Genomic DNA, 11,370 nt, shown 5'->3' on the forward strand with positions numbered 1-11,370 from the left:
ATCAGATTTATTTCCATACAAACCAATACTAGAGTAGAAGCCACAGAGTGTTCGAGGAGCCACATATTAAAAATGTCCTAGAAGAAAAGCAGATGTTATAAACACGTGGCGAGACTTCAAGTGTACATTTCAAATAGACACAGAGTTTAGAGCAAACACTGAAGAAGCTGAACGGTAACCCTCCTGGGCGTCCCTGGCTGTTCCCTCTCCTTATGTGCTTCCAGGTTCCGTCTCAGGCCCAGCTGCAGTGTGTGCCTGCAGGGTTTTTCCCTAAGACATTCTGTCGTAGACACGTTTCTCCGTAACAAGACTCCCATTGTCCATAATGGCACAGCGGTGGGCTGCCCCAGTGGCCTGCTAGTTCAGCTCTTTAGCTCCTCTCTTCACACCTGGCTGCTTGACAGTCAGCCATCAGAAAAGTTAGACAGACGAGAGCATCCTTTAGCTGCTTGATGTTTAGGCAGAAACTCCACGAGCTGGTGCAGAAATGGCGACTTCCCTCAGGGAACCTTTCATGCTCACAAAACCCTTCCAGCCAGTTTCCAGAAGGCCTAGCACATATCACGATTCAGCGTTCTCCATTTTCTGGTGACGCTCTGCTTACAGAACCTGCCTTCTCCTTAGACTGATTGACATGTTTTCTGCCTTTGTCCAAGGATGGAGAGGCACCTGGGGAGACTGGAATAGAGTAAAGCCATCGGATGCGCCATGCCATTCCAGTTCATGTGATGTGCACAGGACCCCCCTTGGGAGGGGTTAGACTGTTAAGCTGATGGGGTGGGGGGTGGGTGGAGAGAAACAAGACACAGTCTTTGCCCCAAGGCACTTAGAATAGAGGAGTTAATAATATACGTTCATGAGCCCCTGTAATACCACACCGGAAATGATACACACATTTCAGATGAGGTGCTGTAAGTTTAGAAGGAGATATGGCTTCCAGCCAAGACCGTCAAAAAGGCCTCCGTGGAGGAGGCGACAGCCCTGACTTGGGCCTTGAAGGATGGATGAAGAGGTAGTAGGTACAGGCCTCTAGGTGGCATTCCAGGCTAAAAGGTTCACAGTCAATGGCTTGCCACAGTTTCGGTAACTGTTGTCGCTCAGATTCAGTGAAGTACAGAAGTGACCAGCCTGGCTTGGGGTTGGGGACTCGGAGCAGTGGGAGGCCAGTTGGACTGAAGAGAGGAAGGTAGGGCCCCGGATGCTAAGCCAAGGGGGCTGAACTTCATTCTGTAGTCAGGGGAAACCACTGACAGCTTAAGCACTGGAGGGCAAAAATTAAGAAACTTTCCGACCACTCTGCATGGAGCCTGGGAGACCGGATAGGATCGTGAGCACAAAAGTGGGCACTGATGCTCGATTTCTTATGGGGGTGACATGGAGGGAGGACTCCGCTTTCAGAGCTGCCAGGAAGGCCTTCAGTGGGTAGACTGAGGCGGGCAGACCTCACTGAGGAGCTGCAAGGGCCAAAGTGTCCTCGGCTTCGGCCAAAAAGGAACAGCGCGGGCTGCTGTGTGAGCAAGAGCAGGCTGCAAATGACCGTGGCCTGGTGGAAATGGGGCAGAACGGCCACTGAAGTCTTCCTGAGGAAGCAGTGTCCATGCAGATCAGAAAGGTGAGACCGAGTTCACGTGGTGGCCGGAGGGCCCTCCAGACAGACACTGACCCCCAAGGGGACAAAGGGCCGCCCTCCCTGCCCGGCGAGGACTTTTTCTGCCATTCTTTGCTTTGCAGTCCTGACCTAGACCTGTGTCACCCTCCTCGCCTCCCACACCTGTTCAGACAAAGTCTGACTGCCAGGAAACCATAGTCTCCACACCCCCTGGGAGCTTGTTAGAAACTGGGGCCCCACCCCACACTTAACTGAACCGAGACTCGGAGCGAGCCTGGCACGCTGTGTTCACAGGGCTCACCAGCGCTTCTCAACCACTGAAGTGACCTCCTACCAGGTCACTGAGTGTAGCTAGAACCTCGCCTCAGCCACTGCAAGACTGAACTTGCCCCCGCACAGGCCCAAGTCTCTGGGCCACCCTGATCTGTCCCTTTCCTGACGGCCGATAGCCTTAGAACACACCTCCCTAAAATGACTTCCTGGAGAAGTGCCCAAGCCCTGTGTCTGTCCTGTGACACATCCATCTGTAGAATCAGGGCAGAGGGAAGGGGACAGCTAAAAGTCCAGGACCCAGTTCTGCGTGTTCATTGGGGAGATCTCTCATTTCAGTCCGTCTTTCACCCCCATCGACGCTGACCTAGTTCAGCACCTGGCCCCATCCGCACCTGGGTCAGGTGTACTGGGACAACGGAGCCGATCTGCCTGCCTCTTCCGATCTGCGCACAGCCAGAGCGTCCTTCCTAAAACAGACCTGATCCTGCCTCTCCTCTACCCAAAACACTTAATTGGCTTCCAATTTTCTCCTGACCACACTCCACAGCCAGTCCGTCACGGCCTGTGCCCAGGCCACCTTTCTAGCTTCTTCCATTGGGCTTCACCCCTGTGCTCCAGCCAAACTGCTCACACCCTATCATATATCGCCTTGCTTCAGTTGTCCTAGCTTTCTGCAGTGTCCTCTCCCCTACATGTCCCTAGTTCCAGAATAGCCAGTTCCCTTTCCCCCCAAAAAAGCTTACCCCAATCCTCCCAATTGGAGACCGTTGTCCGAGTTCACAGCCTGGGGTCTCGATCTTTGCCTCATTTAGTGTCTATTCCTTTGGTGCACTTTCTCCCGCCCCCACCACACAGAGTGGGCACTCAGGAAGCGTGGCAACCACCTGCCTGGCCTGGGCTCCTAGAATAACAGTCACGGCGGAAGGAAACTACCCAAGAACTGGGGAATGCAGCAGTCAGCGGGACTGGTTGGAGCCGAGGTTCTGATCCTGGCATTTGCGTGTGGGGTCAGGAGGTCTGCGAACCTCATAAATTAGATGCAACCTTTGGGCATCTGGGAGTGTGTGTCTTTTGGCAGGACAGGGCACGTAGCTGGCGTCTGCTTTGCAAACATGACTGTGGCCCAGTACAACATTCGAAGCAGTGGGGTGGAGCCCAGCAGCTGTGGGGAGACCTGCTTTGAAGAGAGGGTCCAGGAGAGACAAGCCGAGGGTCAGAGGTCAGAGCGAGGCCCTCAGGCCTTATCAGCATCCACATCTACATCTGTTCCTGGGTCAGGGGTTGCCCGTGGCCGGCTATTCTGTCTGTGGAGTCCGTGACTCCAAAACGGGGAAGGACTGGAACCAAGGTAGAAGCTGGCTTAGCAGACAGGACAGGAATGACGGAGGCCGCGGGCCACAGCCCTCCAAGCTTCGATGCGCTTTTTCCTTTTGAACTGGTGTGCATTTATATTCACCGACAGGAGGCGCAGGCTTCTTCTCTCCTTGGTGTGTGAGATAGCCCTTGCTGGTAGAAAGTTATCCCTTCTGCTGAACTAAAATACCCCTCGATATGATTTCCCTTGCCTTGCCTCTCTCCATCCAACCCCAGAAAGCTAGCTGCTAAGCTCCTGTGGTCCTGCTGGGCCCACAGCCTCCTCTTCACTCAAACCTTATCCCCAACATCATTTCCTCCTCCCAATTTTCTGTCGGAAGATCGCTCTCTTCTGGCTTCCTACGAAGCCCGGTTGTCATCAAAGCAGACCCTTGGTCACATGGTAGTCATCAGCTTAACTCCCCAGATCTCCCAGGAGCGACTGCACTCCTCAAGGGACAGGTGCTTCTGATTCACTTTTCTGTCCCTGAAGTCATGCGCAATGCCCGCTCCTGGGAAGATACCCAGTAAGTGTAACCAGACTGGGAGTTAGAGGAGAAAGCCAGCAACACCCACATTGACCAGCTGGGGGAGCCCCAGAGAAAAGAAGCCACTGCCAAGGGCACTGGGCCAGTTAGCAGAGCCAGGACTAGTACACCACGGGCTCCCGATTCCCCAAGCCAGCGCAGCCCCATTACTCATTCGATTCAGGCAGCCTAATGCAGCACAGCGCCCACATGGGGAGGAAGGGGCATGGGCTCTGATCTGGGGCTCTCCAAAATGAAGGGCTTAAAGAGCACATACAGAGACTAAGAATGGAGAGAAGGGAAAGAGGCATGTTGGGAGATGCTACAGCCTTCCCTCACCGGCTCTGCCTAATCGTCGGTCGTGGAATATTGCAGATGATGAGGAGCCCACATCGGAGCCTTCTATTTGTCAGGTCTGCCTTTCACCCACTCAGCCCCAGGAGATTTGTTCACATTAGCTCCTTCAGCCCAGAGAACTTTCTAGAGTGAGCCGGGTAGGGGAGAAAAGGAGTGAAGAGGGTGAAGGTCTCTCTGCTTTTGTTCTGTACTGCAGCCCATCTCCCAGCAACTCTTGCAAGATGCCTTCTCTAGCAGATTCTGGGACACACGCACACCACTGCCTTTGTTCTCCATGGGATAGAGGGGTGTGGGGACCAACAATTCAGAAAATATTAACTGAACACCTGCTAAGTCCCAAAGGATACAGAAGTGACAGAGATAGGGCCCTTACCCTCACAATCCCACAGAAAAAGCAGTAACCCAAGTATTCCTTGCCTTAAGAGCAGAGGTCCATAAATCATGAACTCAGGATCAAATCTCACTTGCTGGCTACTTTGGTCAATAAAGTTTTATTGGCACACGGCATGTCCATTCAACTGCACATTGTCTATGGCTGCAACTGTGCTACAGTGGCAGAGTCGACCATTATTGCGTGACCCACAAAGCCTAAAATACTTACCATCTTCCCCTTTACAGAAGACGCTTCCCAGCCTCTGCTTAAGAGTGACCGATAGGCCAATCAGCAAATGAAAAGATGCCCAACATCGCTAGTCATTAGGGAAATGCACATCAAAACCACAGTGAGATGCCACCTCACACCAATTAGGGTGCCAACTATCAAAAAACAAAACAAAACAGGACGAGACCAATTTGGCCAGCCTGAGGAGAAGAGAGATGGCATTCCAGCTTCCAGGCTGAGGAACCACCAAGGGCCGTTGCCAGAAATGATAGGAGATGAGGCTGCAGGGGCCAAGGTGCTGGGATGTGGTTGCCCCCTGGAGAGCGACATGATGACATTTGTGTTTCAATGGTGTGGGAAGAGCGTGGGGTGAGGGACTAGAGACAGGCACCAATGGGGAACTACTTGTACAGTCCTGGGGAGATAGGGCGAGAGCGTATCTGTCTCGGGGAACTGATTTTGGGGATACAGAGAAGACATAGCCTGGAGTTGGTCCTGGGCTAGAATGGACAATGTTCAGTGATTGGCTGGATTTGGGGCTAAGGGACAGGGAGGGGTTAAAATAACTAGGAAGCTTGCATTCTGGCCATGGTGAGTCTGAGGAACCTTGGGATTCTAGAAGGCGAGAGATTGATATTTGAGGGGTCTTGGCCTGTTGCTGCTACTTGAAGTCATAGAAACAGGACAATGAAGGGTGGGACCCTGAAGATTAAGAGGTGCCCTCAAAACTAAGACATGAATGAAGGCTACGTAGAAGAGGGTAAAGAAGTGAGAGAGTGGTCAGCGATGTCAGCTGGTGCAGGGAAGCGGAGGAAGCTGAAGGCCAAGAATAGATGCCCAGACCATGAACAAGGAACTGTCCCCGAGGTCACAAAAATGTACCAACCACCTCCCGTGTAACTGACCTTGTGCCAGGGGCAGGGGCACTGTGGTGAACAGTCTAGACATGAGCCCTCACGGGGCTCATGGGCCAGCACGGGAGAGAAGATAGTCATTAATGGAAGAATCACAGTTCATTACAACTGGGCTCCGTGGTCACAGGGAGGCTGCAGCATGAGGCAGCGAGCGCCATCTCTGTTGGTGGTACACTTGCGCTCAGGGCAGGTTTCCATGACATTCATAAAACTCGTATCCTTCCTTTATCTCCCCGCCCCACGCATATTCTTTTTTTGATGGTTGCCTTCTCAAGGGCAGATTTTCTTAGAGTTTAGGGACCTTTCCAGAACTCGTCCCAGATGATGCTAGTCATGCTGTGGACACTGCAGGTTTGTTGAATGGTTTGAATAAGAGGGGGATTCGAGAAAAGGCCAAAGATAAATGCTTAGCGTGATGACAAGTGCAGGGTTGTGGGAAGGCTGGCAGACAGCTGGCTTTTGTTCAGCACCTCCTCAGCCAGCGCATTCCCAGATACACAGATGCACAGACACCTGGACCAGCAGCGTTCCCTCTTTCAATCCTCACAACGAGCCTGTTTATGATGATCTTGACTTTGTACAGGAAAGTGCAAACCCTTTGGAGATGAGGCTTTCTCAAGACACAGAGCCTGTTGGGGCAGAGCTTGGCTTCAACCCCGGGCTGGCAGCCCTCTGGCCCAATATTCCTTTTCCCATTGGCCTTCCACTCTCCCGGGATAATCCTAGGTGACCTGAGTCCCTTAGCTCTGCACTGGATGGCAGTACTGGATATATGGGTTTCCCGTGGTGACTGTAACAAATCACCACAAACTTAGTAGCTTAAAACAATGCAAACTCATTCTCTTATAGTTTTGGAGGTCAGAGTTCAAAATCAGTTTCACTGAGATAAAGTCAAAACGTTAGCAGGGCTGCTTGCTCCTGGAAGGTCTGAGGAGAAAAATCCACCTTTTTTCTTGCCCAGCCTACACCCAGCTATCTTCCGAGATGGTCTCCCATCCGAGTAGTAAGCAGGCCCGACCCTGCTTAACTTCCGAGATGCCTTTTTCAGCTTTGAGTGGCTAGCTGTAAGCCTTGGCTTATGGCCCCTTTCATCTTCAAAGCACATCACTCTAATCTCTGCTTCCATTGCCACATCTCCTTCTCTTCAAGATGTGGACATATCTGGGGGCCATTATTCAACCTACCACAGTCACTAATAAGGTACATGAACTCTAGAAAGGGACCCCTCTGGGCTGGTAGTCTGTGGCAAACCGGTCAGTCAAGCATGAGGATCATTCCAAACCTGGGCGCAAAGCAGTGAGGCAACTGGCTTAGGAGGTGGCCAGGTAGAGTCATGTCTGAAGCGTCGTCACTATGGGCAGATGTGCCAGAAGAGGGTGCTGAGTAGGCTGATGAGGCATGGAAGGTACTGGGGACTGGGTACGAGGCAGGCCTCCAGCTGGAAGGGGGGCGGGGACAAAAGGCAGGCAAGTCCCAACAGGCTACACAGCCCTGAATCCAGGGCGTGGTAGCCCCCGCCGAGCTGGGTGAGGGAGGCAGGCAGGCCCCCAGGTCAAGCACCAAAAGCTGCCTATGCGGTGCTCCAACTCGCCCCTGATAGGCCAAGGGCTTTGAGCAAACCACGCTGAGTCCCTATAGCCGTCTGCCAAAAACTATTCCGATCATTCGCTGGGCTAGTTTGGCACCAACTGATGATTGCAAAATTCGTACAGAGGTCACTAATATGATGATGCTGGCTTAGAAGGTGCTGTGAAACGTGGATGGTTTCTGCAGGGTGGGGTCGAAAAGGCCTGAGAAGCCGGTGGCCCAGGGGAGCCGGTGTCTGCCCCAGCACGGCCTCGAGGCCAAGGACCAAGGCCTCTCATCCTGGGACCGGGCCTCGGGTCCAGTAGGGAAGGCACTGGGATTTGGACATGCCTCTTTGTGCCCTATTTGGGGCTGGGATTCGCATTTTGGGGAATGAAGCCCAAAGGCTGAGTAAAGGCTGCCCAGCCAAAAGCCATGTAGCCATAGTCAACGAAAAGGGTTGCTAACGGGCCCAGGTGGCAGAGAGACCAAGCCTGAAGAGACTGGGCCCTTGTAAGAGAGGCAGGGACAAGACCGAAGGTCCCAAGTCACCGCTGATGGTTCAGCAGACGGTGCCCCATGCCACTGCAGAACCAAGGGCTCCCGAGGTCTTTAAAGCCACCCGGTGACTCAGACCACTGGGTGCTGGGACCCTGTTTTCAGTGAGGAGAGGCCCAAGATAACCTTTGACATCTACAGCTCCCCCGGTCCGGGGGCTCCACAGGCAATCTGGCCAGGACTTTTAGAAGGACCCTCGCTGGACTAGGAAGCTAATGGCATGATGTAGGGGTTCTCCCTGGAATGCCCCCTGTCCTCTTTGCCTGGCTGACTCCTACAAGTCTCGACTGGGCTGGCAGCCGGGCCAGGTAAAGCTCCCTCTGTGCCCTCCCCCAGGGTCCCGCTGTGCCTGCCCACGGCTCCCTCTGCCAATGACGGTAGCCCAAGATCCTGGCTCTTGTATCTGCCTGCCTCCAGACCAAGGGGTCCTCCAAGGCAGACCTGCTCGGAACCTCCCTGTGAGCCTTGCAGTGCCAGCACAGGCACTGGCACCCTGGAGCCTACCACATGGCATGAGCGTTCCACAGAGCCGAGCTAAAGGAAGGGGAGGCACAAGGTACCTTGATGGATAACCAGAGGAGCCTTCTGCTGTGGTAGGCCCCTGGCAGGAGAATCCAGCAATAATAAGAGAACAGTAATGACCCAGAGCTGAAGGAATCCTCCGGAACGCAAGTTCCATGGGTCCGAGTTGGCTTGGGAATAGTCAGGCTCCACCTAGAACCCTTCTGGGGCCAAACTCTAGCACTTCCTCCCACCTGACCTTTTTCCTCCAGTGTTTGAAGCGTGCGAAGGCGCACAGGCCTGTCCCCTCGTTGTTCAGATAAGGGGGCCAAGGCTCAGGCGGGGCTGAGATTTGTCCAAGAAGAAAAGCCCATTCATGAAAGAAGAGTTATTCCAGTGACGATCCCCTCCTAGAGTCTTCTGTCCAGAAACTTCTAGAAGCCTCTGGCACTCTCGGTCACTCCTGGGTTCCTGTGCTGAGGACCAAAGGCGCGAGGGAGGGAAAGTCACAGGAATGAAGCACTCATTGGCCACTGGAGATCAGATTGGGACTGTCATGGGTTACATTGTGTCCCCCCAAAAGATATGTTGCAGTTCTAACTCCCAGAAGCTGTGAATGTGGCCTGATTTGGAAGTGGGGTCTTCGTAGGTGTAATCAAGTTACAATGACAGTGCCTTTATGAGAAAAGGAAACAGAGACACAGACATTGGAGCGATGTGGCCACGAGCCAAAGGACACCTGAGGCCACCAGAAGCTAAAAAGGCAGGAAGGTCCCTCCCCTAGAGGCTTCTGAAGGATTGGCCCGGCCGACACCTTCATTTCAGACATCTGTCCTCCAGAGCCAGGAGAGGATAAATGTCTATTGTTTTAAGTCCCCCAATGTATGACACTTCATTGTGGCAGCCCTAAGACACTCCTACAGACACTTTCACGAGCTTCTAGGAGGCTCACAGCAAATCACGGGCGGAGTGAGGCCTGGCTGCCTTCCCATTCCAGTGCCAATACCCCCAAACTGCCTCTCCCGGCTGGCGGCTTTCACGCAGTCGTGAATAAACAGCGCTCTTCGGCTTCAAAGCACTTTGGACATACTAATTAACTCTCAGTTAATTGGATGAAATAACGTGAAGCTCTAGTGACATCATCTCCATTATGTGCCCAGATCTAGCCACAAGCGAAGTCTGGTGACTGCCGGGCTCCGAGCCTGGTCTTGTAGTAACATGCTGTGTCTTTCACAATCGTCCCCAGGAACACCGGTCAGGGGGGCCCCACACCCACCTCAGCTCCACGGGCTTCGGCATGGCCAACGGTGGGCACTCTTGGCCAATCAAACACATACGACCCAAACGGTTTCTGTGGTTAAGTTTGTGTGCGTGTGCGTGTAAATGCGTGTGTGTGTGTGTGTGTGTGTGTGTACCACACACCTCTGCACTGTCCCATATCGCCGAAATTGTCTCACTGGCAACTCTAAACAAAACCCTACAAAAACTCAGATATACCTTCAAATATTCTGCAGAATAACCCTCTGGGACTCTGCGACCTTCAGGGCCGGTGCACCCCCAGCCTCACAGTCCCCAAAAGAAGAATCCTTCTGTTCTTTATGTTCGGAACCCTGGCACGGGAGCAGGACTTGGGCAAGTAGCTGCTTTCAAGGCCTGGAGGCAGGATCCTGCCCCCAGTTAGAGAGGGGAGACATTCAGATCAGACCAGGGCCCACAGGCCATGGTGGGGCGGGGCAGGGCTGGGGCTGTCCCAACCACACCGGGGTCCCCAGTGAATAGGCAGTACCCCTGCTGTAGTACAAGCAGTCAGGGGACCAAGGTTGGAGTCCTGCCTTCGGCTCTGCCACGAATGAACCTTGATGACAGCAATAGCCCCATGTCAGGTCTCCCTGACTTCGTCCCCTACCCAACAGCCAGGGGCTCCACACACCAGGCAGGTCTGGTCTTGCTCTCACCTGTGTGTCCCAGCAAGTGGGCTGGAACGTCGGGGGTGTGAAGGGTTCCTGACAAACAAAACCTCTGAATTCGGTGCTCTTGTGTGCTTTAACTTTGATGACAAAGAGAACATATCTATGTAAAAGCACCCAGAAGCCCCCCGCCCAGGTCCCCTCCTAGTCACTACATCCCCAAGAATAACCGCTGTCCCGATATCTTAGCAGCAGACATGAGGTTTGCCTGTCTTTATATTTTCCATCAATGGACCCACACAGCACGTGCTCCCCCACATGTGGCTTCTCTCCATCAACGTTTGCGTTGAAGCCTCATCCATGTGTTTATAGTTATTCATTCTCCCTGCTGTAGAACATTACAGTATGTGGAGACACCACAACTTATTCGTCCTTTCTACTCTGACAGGCATTGGGGCTACTTTGGGCTGTATAAATTATGCCGCTCTGGCTATTCCTGTGTGGGCTTCTGTCGAACATGCATTGGCAACTGTGTTGAGTGTACACGTGTAAGAGTTTCTGGGGCTGTCACAGCCAAGTCCCACAGTTTGCGGGGCTTAAACAACAGAAACGTATTGTCTCACAATTCTGGAGGCCGGAAGTCCGAGATCAAGCTGTTGGCAGGTTCAGCTCCTCCTGTGGCCTCTCTCCTCGGCTTGTTCTCACACGTTCTTCCCTCTGTGCTTGTCCTTGTCCTCATCTCCTCTTATCAAATGTTGTATTGGAGTCGGGCCCACCCCGGTGACCTCATTTTGCCTTAATTACTTCTGTAAGGACCCTCGCTCCAGATACAGTCCCATTCGATATATGAATTTCAGAGGGGACACAATTCAACTCATAACAGTACTCGACGGTGAGATTGCTGGGTGACGGAACGTGCATATTCTGCGTTAATAGAGAAGGTTCCGTAGTTTTCCGAAGTGGTTGTACCCCTTTGCTCTCTCTCCAGCAATGTGTGAGAGTTCTAGTTAGCTCCACATCCTTACCAAAGGTTGGTATTGTCTGTCTTTTTAATTTTGGATTTCATAGTTTTAATTTGCATTTTACTGAGAACTAATGAGACGGATCATCTTTTCATATGTTGAACCATTTGGCTATGCTCTGTGCTCAAGTACCTGTTCAGATCTTTTACCCGCTTTCCTATTGGTCTAATGATCTTGTTGAT

This window comes from Pteropus medius, unplaced genomic scaffold, assembly GCF_902729225.1.
Source record: "Pteropus medius unplaced genomic scaffold, Ma_sr-lr_union100, whole genome shotgun sequence".
Lineage (NCBI taxonomy): Eukaryota > Metazoa > Chordata > Mammalia > Chiroptera > Pteropodidae > Pteropus > Pteropus medius.